General features: G+C 52.0%; 1 protein-coding gene across 1 annotated transcript in view; it reads right to left on the bottom strand.

The window, feature by feature from the left end:
• Positions 1-18930, bottom strand: part of LOC149325696 (uncharacterized) — a 343155-nt gene that overhangs the window by 115888 nt on the left and 208337 nt on the right. The window lies entirely within an intron of this gene.

The following is an 18930-nucleotide window of genomic DNA, read 5'->3' as shown; positions in this document are numbered from 1 at the left end:
TGCTCCAGGGACGAGCCAGGACGCTACCACTTCCCGCTTGTCAGCTCCCCGCCTCAGGTGACTGCTGCGCCAACAGAGGAACAGTGGCTGCCAGCAGTGAAGGAATCATGGACGGCCTCATCATCATGGACATCAACAGCTTCGCAAAATATAAAACCGCATCCTCCGCTGGCACCGCTCTGTGGGCTTGGTGACTGCACATCAGCGCAGCCATCCAATCCGCTATTCTTTGCGATGCAGACGATCAACCAGCTGTTCGTCAGCCTGCTGTTGCCGACCTTGGCCAGCATACTTCTGGGTGCGTCGTTTGACTGCGCCCCACCATGCTCCAGGGACGAGCCAGGACGCGACCACTTGCGCTCGTCAGCTGCCCGCCTCTGGTGACTGCTGCGCCAACATAAGGAACAGTGGTTGCCGGCACCTAAGGAATCATAGACGGCCGAATCATCATGGACATCAACAGCTTCGCAACATATAAAACCGCATCCGCCGCTCGCACCGTCCTGTAGGCTTGGTGACTGCACATCAGCCCACCCATCCAATCCGCTATTCTTTGCGATGCAGACGATCAACCAGCTGTTCGTCAGCCTGCTGTTGCCGACCTTCGCCAGCATACTTCCGGGTGCGTCATTTGACTGCGCCCCACCATGCTCCAGGGACGAGCCAGGAAGCGACCACTTGCCGCTCGTCAGCTGCCCGCCTCGGGTGACTGCTGCGCCAACATAAGGAACAGTGGCTGCCGGCACCTAAGGAATCATAGACGGCCGAATCATCATGGACATCAACAGCTTCGCAACATATAAAACCGCCCCGCCGCTGGCACATATCTGTAGACTCGGTGACTGCACCTCAGCGCACCCATTTAGTCCGCAAATCTTTGCGATGCAGGCGATGAACCAGCATTTTATCAGCCTACAGTTGCCGACCTTGCCAAGCATTCTTTCGGGTGCGTCGTTTGACTGCGCACCAGCATGCTCCAGGGACGAGCCAGGACGTTACCACTTCCCACTTGTCAGCTCCCCGCCTCAGGTGACTGCTGCGCCAAGAGAGGAACAGTGCCTGCCAGCAGCGAAGGAATCATGGACGGCCGCATCATCATGGACATCAACAGCTTCGCAGCATATAAAACCTCCCCCGCCGCTGTGACTCGGTGTCAGCTAATCCGAAAATATTTGCGATGCAGGCGATCAACCAGCTGTTCGTCAGCCTGCTGTTGCCGGCCTTGCCAAGCATTCTTTAGGGTGCGTCGTTTCACTGCGCACCACCATGCTCTAGGAACGAGCCAGGATGCTACCACTTGCCGCTCGTCAGCGGCCCGCCCCGCATAACTGCTGCACCAACAGAGGAACAGTGGCTGCCAGCACTGAAGGAATCATCGACGGCCGCGTCATCATGGACATCAGCAGCTCCGTAACATATAAAACCGCCTCCGCCGCTGGCACCGTTCTGTGGGCTTGGTGACTGCACATCAACGCAGCCATCTAATCCGCTAATCTTTGTGATGCAGGCGATGAACCAGCTTTTCATCATCCTACTGTTGCCGACCTTGGCAAGCATTCTTTCGGGTGCGTCGTTTCACTGCGCACCACCATGCTCTAGGAGCGAGCCAGGACGCGACCACTTGCCCCTCGTCAGCGGCCCGCCCCGCATAATTGCTGCACCAACAGGGGAACAGTGGCTGCCTGCACCGAAGGAATCATCGACGGCCGCATCATCATGGACATCAACAGCTTCGCAACATAAAAAGCCGCCTCCGCCGCTGGCACCGTTCTGTGGGCTTGGTCACTGCACCTCAGCGCAGCCATCCAATCCGCTAATGTTTGCGATGCAGACGTTCAACCAGCTGTTCGTCAGCCTGCTGTTGCCGAACTTGGCCAGCATTCTTCCGGGTGCGTCGTTTGGCTGCGCACCACCATGCTCCAGGGACGAGCCAGGACGCGACTACTTGCCGCTCGTCAGCGGCCCGCCCCGCATAACTGCTGCGCCAAGAGAGGAACAGTGGCTGCCGGCACCGAAGGTATCTTGGACGGCCGAATCACCGTGGACATCAACATCTTCGCAACATATAAAACTGCCCCCGCCGATGGCACCGTTCGGAGTGCTCGGTGACGGCACCTCAGCGCAGCCATCCAATCCGCTAATCTTTCCGATGCAGACGATCAACCACCTCTTCGTCAGCCTACTGTTGCCGAACCTGGCAAGCATTCCTTCTTGTGCGTCGTTTGCTTGGCAAGCATTCTTTCGGGTGCGTCGTTTTACTGCACATCACCATGCTCCAGGGACGAGCCAGGAAGCGACCACTTGCCGCTCGTCAGCTGCCCGCCTCGGGTGACTGCTGCGCCAACATAAGGAACAGTGGCTGCCGGCACCTAAGGAATCATAGACGGCCGAATCATCATGGACATCAACAGCTTCGCAACATATAAAACCGCCCCGCCGCTGGCACATATCTGTAGACTCGGTGACTGCACCTCAGCGCACCCATTTAGTCCGCAAATCTTTGCGATGCAGGCGATGAACCAGCATTTTATCAGCCTACAGTTGCCGACCTTGCCAAGCATTCTTTCGGGTGCGTCGTTTGACTGCGCACCAGCATGCTCCAGGGACGAGCCAGGACGTTACCACTTCCCACTTGTCAGCTCCCCGCCTCAGGTGACTGCTGCGCCAAGAGAGGAACAGTGCCTGCCAGCAGCGAAGGAATCATGGACGGCCGCATCATCATGGACATCAACAGCTTCGCAGCATATAAAACCTCCCCCGCCGCTGTGACTCGGTGTCAGCTAATCCGAAAATATTTGCGATGCAGGCGATCAACCAGCTGTTCGTCAGCCTGCTGTTGCCGGCCTTGCCAAGCATTCTTTAGGGTGCGTCGTTTCACTGCGCACCACCATGCTCTAGGAACGAGCCAGGATGCTACCACTTGCCGCTCGTCAGCGGCCCGCCCCGCATAACTGCTGCACCAACAGAGGAACAGTGGCTGCCAGCACTGAAGGAATCATCGACGGCCGCGTCATCATGGACATCAGCAGCTCCGTAACATATAAAACCGCCTCCGCCGCTGGCACCGTTCTGTGGGCTTGGTGACTGCACATCAACGCAGCCATCTAATCCGCTAATCTTTGTGATGCAGGCGATGAACCAGCTTTTCATCATCCTACTGTTGCCGACCTTGGCAAGCATTCTTTCGGGTGCGTCGTTTCACTGCGCACCACCATGCTCTAGGAGCGAGCCAGGACGCGACCACTTGCCCCTCGTCAGCGGCCCGCCCCGCATAATTGCTGCACCAACAGGGGAACAGTGGCTGCCTGCACCGAAGGAATCATCGACGGCCGCATCATCATGGACATCAACAGCTTCGCAACATAAAAAGCCGCCTCCGCCGCTGGCACCGTTCTGTGGGCTTGGTCACTGCACCTCAGCGCAGCCATCCAATCCGCTAATGTTTGCGATGCAGACGTTCAACCAGCTGTTCGTCAGCCTGCTGTTGCCGAACTTGGCCAGCATTCTTCCGGGTGCGTCGTTTGGCTGCGCACCACCATGCTCCAGGGACGAGCCAGGACGCGACTACTTGCCGCTCGTCAGCGGCCCGCCCCGCATAACTGCTGCGCCAAGAGAGGAACAGTGGCTGCCGGCACCGAAGGTATCTTGGACGGCCGAATCACCGTGGACATCAACATCTTCGCAACATATAAAACTGCCCCCGCCGATGGCACCGTTCGGAGTGCTCGGTGACGGCACCTCAGCGCAGCCATCCAATCCGCTAATCTTTCCGATGCAGACGATCAACCACCTCTTCGTCAGCCTACTGTTGCCGAACCTGGCAAGCATTCCTTCTTGTGCGTCGTTTGCTTGGCAAGCATTCTTTCGGGTGCGTCGTTTTACTGCACATCACCATGCTCCAGGGACGAGCCAGGAGGCGACCACTTCCCGCTCGTCAGCTGCCCGCACCGGATGACTGCTGCACCAACAGAGGAACAGTGCCTCCTGCTGCCAGCACCGAAGGAATCATGGACGGCCGCATCATCACGGACATCAACAGCTTCGCAACATATAAAACCACCCCGGCCGCTGGCACCGTTCTGTGGGCTTGGTGACTGCACCTCAACGCAGCCATCTAGCCCGCTAATCTTTGCGATGCAGGCGATCAACCAGCTGTTCGTCAGCCTACAGTTGCCGACCATGGCAAGCATTCTTTCGGGTGCGTCGTTTGACAGCGCACCACCATGCTCTAAGAACGATCCAGGACGCGACCACTTGCCGCTCGTCAGCTGCCCGCCCCGGATAACTGCTGCGCCAACAGAGGAATAGTGGCTGCTGGCACCGAAGGAATCATGGACATCCGCATCATCATGGACATCAACAGCTTCCCAACATATAAAAGCGCCCCGCCGCTGGCACCGTTCTGATGGCTCGGTGACTGCACCTCAGCGCAGCCATCCAATCCCCTAATCTTTGCGATGCAGACATGTCCATGTTGGTGTCCAGCTGTTCGTCAGCCTACTGTTGCCGACCTTGGCCAGCATTCTTTCGGGTGCGTCGTTTCACTGCGCACCACCATGCTCTAGGAACGAGCCAGGACGCGACCACTTGCCGCTCGTCAGCGGCCCGCCCCGCATAACTGCTGCACCAACAGAGGAACAGTGGCTGCCAGCACCGAAGGAATCATCGACGGCTGCATCATCATGGACATCAACAGCTTCGCTACATATAAAACCGCCTCCGCCGCTGGCACCGTTCTGTGGGCTTGGTGACTGCACATCAGCGCAGCCATCTAATCCGCTAATCTTTGCGATGCAGGCAATGAACCATCATTTCATCAGCCTACTTTTGCCGAACTTGGCAAGCATTCTTTCTGGTCCGTCGTTTCACTGCGCACCGCCATGCTCTAGGAACGAGCCAGGATGCTTCCACTTGCCGCTCGTCAGCTGCCCGCCACGGATGACTGCTGCGCCAAAAGAGGAACAGTGGCTGCCGGCACCGAAGGTATCACGGACGGCCGCATTATCATGGGCATCAACACCTTCGCAACATATAAAACCGCCCCCACCGCTAAAACATCCATTATATGGGCTCGGTGATTGCACCTCAGCGCAGCCATCCAATCCGCTAATCTTTGCGATGCAGACGACCAGCCAGCTGTTCGTCAGCCTACTGTTGCCGAACCTGGCAAGCATACCTTCTTGTGCGTCGTTTGCTTGGCAAGCATTCTTTCGGGTGTGTCGTTTGACTGCGCACCACCATGCTCCAGGGACGAGCCAGGACGCTACCACTTCCCGCGCGTCAGCTCCCCGCCTCAGGTGATTGCTGCGCCAAAAAAGGAACAGTGGCTGCCGGCATGAAGGTATCATAGACGGCCGCATCATCATGGACATCAAAAGCGTCGCAACATATAAAACCGGCCCGGCCGCTACAACCACTGTTCTGTGGGCTCGGTGACTGCACCTCAGCACAGCCATCTAAACCGCTAATCTTTTCGATGCGGACGATCAACCAGCTGTTCGTCAGCCTACTGTTGCCTACGTTTGCAAGCATTCTTTCGGGTGCTTCGTTTGACTACGCACCACCATGCTCCAGGGACGCGCCAGGACGCTACCACTTGCCGCTCGTCAGCTGCCCGCCACGGATGACTGCTGCGCCAAAAAAGGAACAGTGGCTGCCGGCATGAAGGTATCATAGACGGCCGCATCATCATGGACATCAACCGCGTCGCAACATATAAAACCGGCCCGGCCGCTACAACTGTTGTGTGGGCTCGGTGACTGCGCCTCCGCACAAGTATCTAAACCGCTAATCTTTTCGATGCGGACGATCAACCAGCTGTTCATCAGCCTACTGTTGCCTACCTTTGCAAGCATTCTTTCATGTGCTTCGTTTGACTACGCACCACCATGCTCCAGGGACGCGCCAGGGTTAATCTGGCGTGCACCATTTTTCCACCAACTTGTTCAAGGCATTTATTTCCGAAGCTACAAACAACACCTTTCTGGCAGCCATGCTTATTAGGTGAGTAAGTGCTTGTCTGTCTTTTCTGGACATGCTCGCGAGTGCTGATTCATTCTGTTTTCTCACTCTTGGCTTTTACTTACCTTTACGGCCTCTCCACAAGACAGAAGACAAATGTTGCGATCGGTCATTACTTCCTCTACCCATACATCTACAGCCTTACCTAAACTTTCTGGATACTAGTGTATTAAAGCCAAGTCAGCGGATGTACAGTGGAGTCCACTTTAATGGCCACAGATATAACGAACGCTCGCTTATTTCGAGCGGGTGTGGTGCTACCGTGAAAATATGCATAAGTGCAAGGAAAATTCGTCGCAGATACAGCGAACAATTCTAGCCACATCACTCGGTTATAGCGAACGAGGTTGCGTGGTGAACCCCGAGGTTGTAGAGGTCGTCCTTCCGCTAAGCACGCAGATGAAATAGCGTCTCTCAACTTTCATTACACCGCCCCGGAAAGAACATGTCAACCCAGAAATGGAATTAAAAGGCGGCGCTGCTGTGGGCAGCGCTAACCGGAAAGTCCGGCATCCGGTAACACTGTAAATCTAATGTAAACACGGTAACGATATGCTATAATTCTGTATTGAAATAGGAAGTAACCGCCGGTCAAACCCGCGTCGATGGCCAACGAGGGCAATCATTGCCTACGTGTTCGCCGGTTCGGCAAAGCATCCTGAGTAGAAGAAGCGCGGTGCGCGTGAGACAGGGGCATCGTCAAGAGCGAAGCTACTGACCAATCTTGCGGATCAACTAAAAACAGCGATTAGATAATTTTTGAATCCTTGCTGGCCATCCCAGTCACGTGGTATGCATAACTTGCCCAGTCGTCTCAATCTTTGGCGCCGCTGCAATGTGCATGCATTGTCATATAGCTGACAGTGCAACGGATGCATTCTGCGCCACAAGCGCTGCACTACGTCGCCGCATCAGCCCAGCAACGACAGAAGAAGCTCGAAAACACGCTTGACCAGATGGTTGCAGATTTCTGGCAACGCTTCGTTGATCCATAGCCGACCGGATGTTTCCTCGGATAACTACGTTCCTGCGGACCACAAAATCGCAGAAGCGCCTGCTCTGACGGTGACGTTGAACACCAAGTGCGAGCTCTTCCTACTGCCAGGAATCTCATGGACGACCTGCCACCAGTTGCCATGCACACTTCATCCTTGATTAGTTATACCCCCTCCCTAAATTTGATAGTTGGCAGCAAAGTCTCGACGAGGATTAAATGACCGCCATAGATAGCCTGGAAAGAGCCGTGGCAGGCTCTGCTTTGCACAAGTAGGCACGCATAACGCAGCTTTGTAAGAAATAATTGCCACTTTTAGCGGCCTTAGTAGTTTTGGCTGTTGTAAGAAGAATCCACTTGCTACGAACATCAGATATAACGAATGGAACCTGCGGGACCGTCAGGTTCGCTATAAGTGGGCTCGACTTAGTTTTAATCGGCCACAAAAACCTTTTTCACACTTCAGACATGGACCTTACATGTTTGGACGTACTACCTTTGCGCCAAAGGGGCGTTTGTGCCGTAGTCAGAGCATCTCAACCTGTGCGAGCAACGAGAAACAATTTAAGCAATAAAATGATATTTTTGTCATGATGCTGTATTCTTTTATAACATACTTAAGCAGTCTCTTAAAAAACCCATTTACATCATACATTTCATTATAACACTTATGTCTGCGACGAAAAACTCTTGAATTCCGTGCGAACTCTTCGTGTTCATAGGACGCAGAACCGCCGCGTTCCACGAGGTCACTGTTCAGACACAGTGCACTTTAACGCAGGAGGAATATGCTGCGCAAGTTCAACCTCCTGACTGGTTCCCCTTTAATGGCGTGTGCACCGTCTGGAATTTTCACGTGCGGGCGGACGCAGGGAGTTATGGTGACGTGAGGCCTTATGACAAGATCGCTGAATTCGACGCGGTCAAGTAAGGCATGAGGAGGGTCAGAGAGGTTCCAAATATTCCATGGAACAACCATAAAAAGAAGCCTACAAGATAGCCGAATAGCCTAAAGCATCTGGACACGGAGTCTTCTGTTGCACCGCCATTAGTACGATTCCCACTCGGAGTCAGAGGTAAGACTATGCATACTCTTTTCGTTATTCTTTTTACTGCGTTAGCAGTATAGCCTGCTTTCCCAAAAATAACCGCACTGCGTGCGTGCAGAATCCATCCTTGATGCACACTCCAGTGGATTACACATCAGGGCATTCACTGGTGAAAATGCACCTTCAAAAACTTTCACCCATCTCACCACCCCCCCCCAATACCCACCTGTACCCTATACAGCCGAGGCAGATTGTTGTGAAGGCTCAACGTACTCAATCGCCCAAGCGTTCTAAGAAAAAAAACACTAACAATCATAAGCCTGTCGCGTCATACACAAAGAAAGCGAAATATGACTGCGAAAAGTAGATATAAGTTGCCAGACAGAGAATTCAAGACCGAGCAGTGCGAGAACAGCGGATGGAGCCGCGCGCTGGCACTGTTCTGTAGACTCGGTGACTGCACCTTAGCGCTGCCATCTAGTCCGCTAATCTTTGCGATGAAGACGATCAACTAGCTGTTCGTCAGCCTACTGTTGCCGACCTTGGCCAGCATTCTTCCGGGTGCGTAGTGTGACTGCGCACCACCATGCTTAAAGAACGATCCAGAACGCGACAACTTGCCGCTCGTCAGCTGCCCGCCCCGGATGACTGCTTCACCAACAGAGGAACAGTGCCTCCTGCTGCCAGAACCGAAGGAATCATGGACGGCCGAATCATCATGGACATCAACAGCTTCGCAACATATAAAACCACCCCCGCCGCTGGCACCGTTATGTGGGCCTGGTGACTGCACCTCAACGCATCCATCTAGCCCGCTAATCTTTGCGATGCAGGCGATCAACCAGCTGTTGGTCAGCCTACAGTTGCCGACCTTGGCAAGCATTCTTTCGGGTGCGTTGTTTGTCTGCGCACCACCATGCTCCAGGGACGAGCCAGAACGCGGCCACTTGCCGCGCGTCAGCTGCCCGCCCCGGATGACTGCTGCGCCAACAGATGAACAGTGGCTGCCAGCACCGAAGGAATCGTCAACGGCCGCACCATCATGGGCATCAACAGCTTCGCAACATATAAAACTGCCCCCACCGCTACAACAACCATTATGTGGGCTCGGTGACTGCACCTCAGCGCAGCCATCTAGTCCGCTAATCTTAGCGATGCAGACGATCAACCAGCTGTTCGTCAGCCTACTGTTGCCGACCTTGGCCAGCATTCTTCCGGGTGCGTCGTTTCACTGCGCACCACCATCCTTAAAGAACGATCCTGGAACCGACCACTTGCCGCTCGTCAGCTGCCCGCCCCGGATAACTGCTGCGCCAACAGAGGAATAGTGGCTGCTGGCACCGAAGGAATCATGGACATCAGCATCATCATGTATATCAGCAGCTTTGCAACATATAAAAGCGCCCCGCCGCTGCCACCATTCTGAGGGCTGGGTACTTCACCTGAGCGCAGCCATCCAATCCCCTAATCTTTGCGATGCAGGCGATCAAGCAGCTGTTCGTCAGCCTACTGTTGCCGACCTTGGCCAGCATACTTCCGGGTGCGTCGTTTGACTGCGCACCAGCATACTCCAGGGACGAGCCAGGACGCTACCACTTCCCGCTCGTCACCTCCCCGCCGCGGGTGACTGCTGCGCCAAAAAGGAACAGTGGCTGCCGGCATGAAGGTATCATAGACGGCCGCAACATCATGGACATCAAACGCGTCGCAACAAATAAAACCTCCCCCGCCGCTGTGGCTCGGTGACTGCACCGTAGCGCAACGATCTAATCCGAAAATCTTTCCGATGCAGGCGATCAACCAGTTGTTCGTCAGCCTGCTGTTGCCGGCCTTGCCAAGCATTCTTTAGGGTGCGTCGTTTCACTGCGCACCACCATGCTCTACGAACGAACCAGGATGCTACCACTTGCCGCTCGTCAGCTGCCCGCCACGGATGACTGCTGCGCCAAAAGAGGAACAGTGGCTGCCGGCACCGAACGTATCATGGACGGCCGAAACACCGTGGAGATCAACAGCTTCGCAACATATAAAACCGCCCCCACCGCTGACACCGTTCTGAGGGCTCGGTGACTGCACCTCAGCGCAGCCATCCAATCCGCTAATCTTTGCGATGCAGGCGATGAACCAGCATTTCATCAGCCTACTGTTGCCGACCTTAGCAAGCATTCTTTCGGGTGCGTCGTTTCACTGCGCACCACCATGTCCTAGGAACGAACCAGGATGCTACCACTTGCCGCTCGTCAGCTGCCCGCCACGGATGACTGCTGCGCCAAAAGAGGAACAGTGGCTGCCGGCACCGAAGGTATCATGGACGGCCGAAACACCGTGGAGATCAACAGCTTCGCAACATATAAAACCGCCCCCACCGCTGGCACCGTTCTGAGGGCTCGGTGACTGCACCTCAGCGCAGCCATCCAATCCGCTAATCTTTGCGATGCAGGCAATGAACCAGCATTTCATCAGCCTACTGTTGCCGACCTTAGCAAGCATTCTTTCGGGTGCGTCGTTTCACTGCGCACCACCATGTCCTAGGAACGAACCAGGATGCTACCACTTGCCGCTCGTCAGCTGCCCGCCACGGATGACTGCTGCGCCAAAAGAGGAACAGTGGCTGCCGGCACCGAAGGTATCATGGACGGCCGAATCACCGTGGACATCAACAGCTTCGCAACATATAAAACCGCCACAGCCGCAGGCACCGTTCTGAGGGCTCGGTGACTGCACCTCAGCGCAGCCATCCAATCCGCTAATCTTTGCGATGTAGACGATCAGCCACCTGTTCGTCATCCTACTGTTGCCGAACCTGGCAAGCATTCCTTCTTGTGCGTCGTTTGCTTTGCAAGCATTCTTTCGGATGCGTCGTTTGACTGCGCACCAGCATACTCCAGGGACGAGCCAGGACGCTACAACTTTTCTGTGGGCTCGGTGACTGCGCCTCAGCACAGCCATCTAAACCGCTAATCTTTGCGTTGCGGACGATCAACCAGCTGTTCATCAGCCTACTGTTGCCGACCTTGCCAAGCATTCTTTCGGGTGCGTCGTTTGACTGCGCACCACCATGGTCCACGGACGAGCTAGGACGCTACCACTTTCCGCTCGTCAGCTGCCCGCCTCTGGTGACTGCTGCGCCAACATAAGAAACAGTGGCTGCCGGCACCTAAGGAAACATGGACGGCCGAATCATCATGGACATCAACAGCTTCGCCACATATAAAACCGCCCCGCCGCCGGCACTATTCTGTAGACTCAGTGACTGCACCTAAGCGCAGCCATCTAGTCCGCTAACCTTTGCGATGCAGACAATCAACTAGCTGTTCGTCAGCCTTCTGTTGCCGACCTTGGCAAGCATTCCTTCGGGTTCGTCGTTTGACTGCGCGCCACCGTGCTATAAGGACGAGCCAGGACGCGACCACTTCCCGCTCGTCAGCTGCCTGCACCGGATGACTGCTGCGCCAACAGAGGAACAGTGGCTGCCAGCACCGAAGGAATCCTGGACGGCCGAATCATCATGGACATCAACAGCTTCGCAACATATAAAACCGCCCCGCCGCTGGCACTGTTCTGTAGACTCGGTGACTGCACCTTAGCGCAGCCATCTAGTCCGCTAACCTTTGCGATGCAGACGATCAACTAGCTGTTCGTCAGCCTGCTGTTGCCGACCTTGGCAAGCATTCTTTCGGGTGCGTCGTTCGACTGCGCACCAGCATACTCCAGGGACGAGCCAGGAAGCTATCACTTGCCGCTCGTCAGCTGCCTGCCCCGGATGACTGCTGCGCCAACAGAGGTACAGTGGCTGCCAGCACCGAAAGAATCATGCACGGCCGCATCATTATAGATATCAACAGCTTCGCAACATATAAAACATCCCCCCGCCACTGTGGCTCGGTGACTGCACCTTAGCTCAGCGACCTAATCCGAAAATCTTTGCGATGCAGGCGATCAACCAGCTATTCGTCAGCCTACTGTTGCCTACCATTGCAAGCATTCTTTCGGGTGCTTCGTTTGACTGCGCACCACCATGTTCTAAGGACGAGCCAGGACGCTACAACTTGCCCCTCGTCAGCTGCCCGCCACGGATGACTGCTGCGCCAAAAAGGAACAGTGGCTGCCGGCATGAAGGTATCATAGACGGCCGCATCATCATGGACATCAACAGCGTCGTAACATATAAAACCGGCCCGGCCGCTACAACTGTTCTTTGGGCTCGGTGACTGCGCCTCAGCACAGCCATCTAAACCGCTAATCATTGCGATGCGGACGATCAACCAGCTGTTCGTCAGCCTACTGTTGCCGACCTTGCCAAGCATTATTTCGGGTGCGTCGTTTGACTGCGCACCACCATGGTCCACGGACGAGCCAGGACGCTACTACTTCCTCTCGTCAGCTGCCCGCCACGAATGACTGCTGCGCCAAAAGAGGAACAGTGGCTGCCTGCACATAAGGAATCATGGGCGGCCGAATCATCATGGACATCAAAAGCTTCGCAACATATAAAACCGCTCCCGCCGCTGTAGCCCGTTCTGTGGACTCGGTGACTGCACCTCACCGTAGCCATCTAGTCCGCTAATCTTAGCGATGCAGACGATCAACCGACTGTTCGTCAGCCTACTGTTGCCGACCTTGGCCAGCATTCTTCCGGGTGCGTCGTTTGACTGCGCACCACCATGCTCTAAGAACGATCCTGGACGCGACCACTTGCCGCTCGTCAGCTGCCCGCCCCGGATAACTGCTGCGCCAACAAAGGAACAGTGGCTGCCAGCATCGAAGGAATGATCGACGGCCGCATCATCATTGAAATCAACAGCTTCCCAACATATAAACCCGCTCTGCCGCTGGCACCGTTCTGTGCGCTTGGTGACTGCACCTCAGCGCAGCCATCTAGTCCGCTATTCTTTACGATGCAGACGATCAACCAGCTGTTCGTCAGCCTACAGTTGCCGACCCTGGCAAGGATTCTTTCGGGTGCGTTGTTTGACTGCGCACGACCATGCTCCAAGGTTAGCCAGGACGCTACCACTTGCCGCTCGTCAGCTGCCCGCCTCTGGTGACTGCTGCGCCAACATAAGGAGCAGTAGCTACCGGCACCTAAGGAATCATGGACGGCCGAATCATCATGGACATCAACAGCCTCGCCACATATAAAACAGCCCCGCCGCTGGCACTGTTCTGTAGACTCGGTGACTGCACCTTAGCGCAGCCATCTAGTCCGCTAATCTTTGCGATGCAGACGATCAATTAGCCGTTCGTCAGCCTACTGTTGCCGACCTTGGCAAGCGTTCTTTCGGGTGCGTCGTTTCACTGCGCACCACCATGCTCTACGAACGAACCAGGATGCTACCACTTGCCGCTCGTCAGCTGCCCGCCACGGATGACTGCTGCGCCAAAAGAGGAACAGTGGCTGCCGGCACCGAAGGTATCATGGACGGCCGAAACACCGTGGAGATCAACAGCTTCGCAACATATAAAACCTCCCCCACCGCTGGCACCGTTCTGAGGGCTCGGTGACTGCACCTCAGCGCAGCCATCCAATCCGCTAATCTTTGCGATGCAGGCGATGAACCAGCATTTCATCAGCCTACTCTTGCCGACCTTAGCAAGCATTCTTTCGGATGCGTCGTTTGACTGCGCACCAGCATACACCAGGGACGAGCCAGGACGCTATCACTTGCCGCTCGTCAGCAGCCCGCCACGGATGACTGCTGCGCCAAAAAGGAACACTGGCTGCCGGCATGAAGGTATCATAGACGGCCGCGACATCATGGACATCAAAAGCGTCGCAACATATAAAACCGGCCCGGCCGCTACAACTGCTCTGTGGGCTCGGTGACTGCACCTCAGCACAGCCATCTAAACCGCTAATCTTTGCGAAGCGGACGATCAACCAGCTGTTCGTCAGCATACTGTTGCCGACCTTGCCAAGAATTCTTTCGGGTGCGTCGTTTGACTGCGCACCACCATGGTCCACGGACGAGCTAGGACGCTACCACTTTCCGCTCGTCAGCTGCCCGCCTCTGGTGACTGCTGCGCCAACATAAGGAACAGTGGCTGCCGGCACCTAAGGAAACATGGACGGCCGAATCATCATGGACATCAACAGCTTCGCCACATATAAAACCGCCCCGCCGCTGGCACTATTCTGTAGACTCGGTGACTGCACCTTAGCGCAGCCATCTAGTCCGCTAACCTTTGCGATGCAGACAATCAACTAGCTGTTCGTCAGCCTTCTGTTGCCGACCTTGGCAAGCATTCCTTCGGGTTCACATTCACATTCACATTCACATTCATTTATTCCACATTTATCCTGGTACAGAAAAAATGTGAGGGCAAGGACTAAAAGCTGCTAGTTAAGCAGCTTGACTAAGGCCCTTGCCCCCTTTGATGGCAGCGTACAGGGGTTTAAAATCACACAAAAAATTACACACAATGATTACATTAGTTTCTGCAGAAATTCTTGCACTACAGCACAAAATACGATCAAATAATATCTTACGCGCGTGCACCAGAAAGCATTATACCGAGTCAACACACACACACATATTATATATATATATATATATATATATATATATATATAACTCTATACACAAAAATTTATACATGTACATACTTCAAAAATGAAATCTGAAACACAGACAAATGTATTTATGCAGAAATGTTTCTCTAATTACAACATGGAAATGCCAGTCCTTAATCTATTGCTTCATACAGTTAAATTCCTAAAATATTTAACGAGTGCGGGTCTTGACGATGTTCTTATGTCCATGTCTGTGTCTTGAAGTGTGTTTAATAATACTGGCAAGCGATGTTCCAATCTATTAAAACCGTTATTTGTGCGTGAAAAGGGGACTAGCCAAATGTTTCTGTGTCTTATGTTGTAAGGAACATCCAAAGATTGTCTAAGATTGCACAGCGAGAGAAAGCATGTATTGGATTTTGCCAACGAGATTTTATACTTCATACTTAAGTTTAAATTGTACAGATGTACAGCAGGGACTATATTATATGTTGAGAAAAGCTCTGTTGTATGGCCATCATACGGTAAGCCTGCAATATGACGGATTGCTTTCTTCTGCATTAAAAATAGCCGGTGTATGTTCGCCTTTGATGTCGTTGCCCAAACAAGGCTACAGTAATTGATGTGTGGGGTAAATAAGGCATTATATAACATTAGCTTTATCTTAGGTGGGACAATGTAACGAAGTCTGCACAGAACACCACAGGCCTTGGCCAAGTTGCGAAGCACATTTGTTACATGTGCATCCCAATTTAGATGTTCATTAAATACTACACCTAAGGTTTTCACCTCATGTACAGTATCTATTTTTTCTTGGCCTATCTTTAAACAAATACTGTAATCAAGAATTTTTTGCACAGGTCGAAATAGGACAGCCTTGGTTTTTTTCGTATTTATTTCTAATGAATTTACTTTACCCCATTCAAACAGTTTACTAAATGTAATATTACCTAAAGACGATAATTCACTAATGTCCTCTGACTGAATAAAGAAACTTGTGTCATCGGCATAGACTACAAAGAATGCCTGGTTGCTTATTGTTACTATGTCATTTATATAGATAGTAAAAAGAATGGGTCCTAATATACTACCTTGGGGCACTCCACAAGATATATTGCGTAGAGCTGACGACTCCTCTTTTAGTGAAACGCTTTGTTGTCTCGCGGACAGATATGATTGTAAAAGGGCAAGAGGTATTCCACGGAATCCGTAATGTTCAAGCTTAGAATATAGGGTTGTGTGGTTAATTCTGTCAAATGCCTTGGAGAAATCTACAAAGCCGCCTAGTGTTAATTTTCTTTGTTCGAAACCTTTAATAATAAATTCCTTTTGTGTGAGAAGGGCCAGTTCTGTTGACATACCCTGCCGGAAACCAAACTGCTGGATGGATATTATAGAATGCTTATCACAGAACGATACAACTCTTTTGCAGATGACTTTTTCCAATCCTTTTGATATGACAGGCAGCACAGAAATAGGCCTATAATTCGAAAACTCATTTTTGTCTCCCGACTTAAACAGAACAGTGACTCTGGCTAGCTGCATTTTTTGTGGGAAAACACCAGTAGTCAAACAGGTATTGAAAATATGTGTGAGAGCAGGTACCAGGAGCTCGAGCACAAACTTTATGGGGCGGATAAGAAGGCCATCAATATCACGCGCTTTGCTATTCTTCAAAGACATAAAAATGGAATACACTTCATCTGGAGTAACTGGATCAAAAAAAGCAGTGTGGGCATTCGGTAGACCCAAGTAGGACGATGCTTTATCATCATGGTTACTGTTCGCTAAAGTCGTAAAGTATTCATTAAACTTATTTGCTAGTTCTCTTCCTTTAAAGCTTTGATTATTGACACTAATTTCGAGGTCTCCACTTTCGTGCGTATTGCGATTTAAAAGTTTATGTAATTCACGCCAAAGAGCGTCTCCCCGAGTTGCAACGCGACCAAAAAGATTTTCAAAATAAGCGTGTTTAGAGTTGCGTAACACTTTTGTTACACTGTTTCTGTATTTCTTAAATGATATGAAGTCATTGGGGTCTTTTGTTTTCAAGAACTGAAAATACATCGCATTTTTTTCACTAATCATTCTAATACATTCGTCAGTGAGCCATGGTTTCCGACATTTTTTGCGCTTTTTGACAGATTTGTACTTAAAACAATCTGTGTAAGCACGTTTAAGCAAACCCAAGAAAATGTCGTAGGCATCATCAGCAGTAGTACACTCAAGCGCAGATGTAAAGTCAATTTCCTCAACTGCAGTTCGGAAACGTTCAAGCGTTTTTTCATTAATTTCTTGAACTAAAAATGATTCACAAGGCTTTTCGAAGTTTTTACATAGCTCACCGGGCTTACAAAACATAAAAATAGGTAAATGATCACCCAGAGCTGCCGTTATAACGCCGGCTTTGATACAGCCTTCCAGGTTATTTGTGATGAATATGTCAAGAAGACTTTCAGAGTGACAAGTGATGCGTGTAGGCTCTGTTATTACGGTTGAACAATGAAAAGTGTCCAGAAGCAGACACATACGTTGCGAGTTTAGAGTAGGCTGAAGCATGTTAATGTTGCAGTCACCACCGATGGCAATGTGCAGTTTATTCAAACACGCGAAATTCAGGAGCCTTTCTAAGTAGGCAAGAAATTGATCAGTATTCCCATCTGGTGGCCTATAAGTAACGACAAATATAGATTGCTTGCATTGGAGCGTCAGAGTCTCGTAATCGGGAGTAATAGCTGTGAAGTCGGGGAGCACTACGCATGGCAACTGTTCTGATATCAACTGCATTACTCCCCCACCACGCCTGCAGGGTCTGTTTAGGTAGAAACTCCTGTAGCCTGGTAGACAAAGCACTTCTTCTTGCGTTTTATACCATGTTTCGGTTATCATTATGATACGAAACTTGAATCTAAATTCATCAAAAAATGTTGTTACTTCATCGTATTTGTTCCTTGCAGACTGCGCATTAAAATGTAGAAAGGCAAGGTGCGCACTGTTTTTCGGGCAAGCGATATTTTTCGGTGTGTTCATCAGCACGGGAAAAGAAGATGCACTGAGTAGCGCAAGATGTGCTTACACAATCTTTTCCAAATCAGCTTCGCATGAAATCCGGATGACACGAGATGTCTCCGTTTTCCGCGCGAAAACTTTGCCGCCTTTCGCCCATGCAAAACGCCAGCTCATTGCCTTCTTTTTTGCGATAGTCTTTCCTAGCAGAAACTTAAGCTGAGGGCAAAGGTGTTCGTTCACAAACACCGATGCCTTGGTTGAAAATCCTAGGTCTTCGGTATTTAGTTTCTTGCTGCGTGCCTTGTCAATCACTTGGTTTCGTTTCGCACGGCTGTTGAAAACGGCAACAATGTTCTTGCTTTCGGCGTCGTTCCAAACAGGAACACGGTGACACACCTCGATATCCTGCCTATCCATAGGCTCACCCACTGCGTCGCCCACTTTAGCAAGCAGCTCTTCTAGGTTTTCATTATCCTCACACGGTACACCCTTTATTTCAATGTTCTTGATCCTAGAATACTGATCTTGTTCAGTTACTCTAACAGAGTTGTCGTGCACCTGTTTTCTCAGATTTTCAAGCTCCTGTAGCAATTCTTCATGAGATTCTTTTAGTGCAGCATTTTCCTTTTTTATTTCGGCACACTCTTGCTTCATTTCTTCGTAGTCTTTGTTGATGTACTCTAGGCTACTTTTTAGCTCCCTCAGTTCCTTTCGGAATTCACGCTTTAGGTCAGCAATTTCTGTCATGTCGCAAACAGCACGCAAAGCACTACACGTATCAAAAACGTCACCGGCAGCAGAGGCAGGGCAGAGGGCAGTGCAAAATAAAAGATACAAAAATGACAGCTCAAACCTGCGATTCAAGATGAAAGAATAAGCGTTGTTGCCGGTTCACTGCCTCCGCTGCCAAATGACCAGGATGGCGATGTTGCAGTCCTTTTATAGCCAGGCGACGTAGCAGTGCTGTGATGCAGTACCACGTGATGTCCACCACGTGATGTCGCAGGTATGCAGGGGTCCTTTTGTTGGCCGCAAATCAGCCCAGGCAGTCCGGTGGTCCACACTATCGGGTGATAGCGCTCGGGGCAGTAGGCGTCTGCGATTCAAGATGAAAGAATAAGCGTTGTTGCCGGTTCACTGCCTCCGCTGCCAAATGACCAGGATGGCGATGTTGCAGTCCTTTTATAGCCAGGCGACGTAGCAGTGCTGTGATGCAGTACCACGTGATGTCCACCACGTGATGTCGCAGGTATGCAGGGGTCCTTTTGTTGGCCGCAAATCAGCCCAGGCAGTCCGGTGGTCCACACTATCGGGTGATAGCGCTCGGGGCAGTAGGCGTCTGC

This window comes from Amblyomma mixtum, chromosome 10 (assembly GCF_055824585.1).
Source record: "Amblyomma mixtum isolate Tamu chromosome 10, ASM5582458v1, whole genome shotgun sequence".
NCBI classification, from domain to species: Eukaryota; Metazoa; Arthropoda; class Arachnida; order Ixodida; family Ixodidae; genus Amblyomma; species Amblyomma mixtum.
This window is presented reverse-complemented; position numbering and strand designations above follow the sequence as displayed.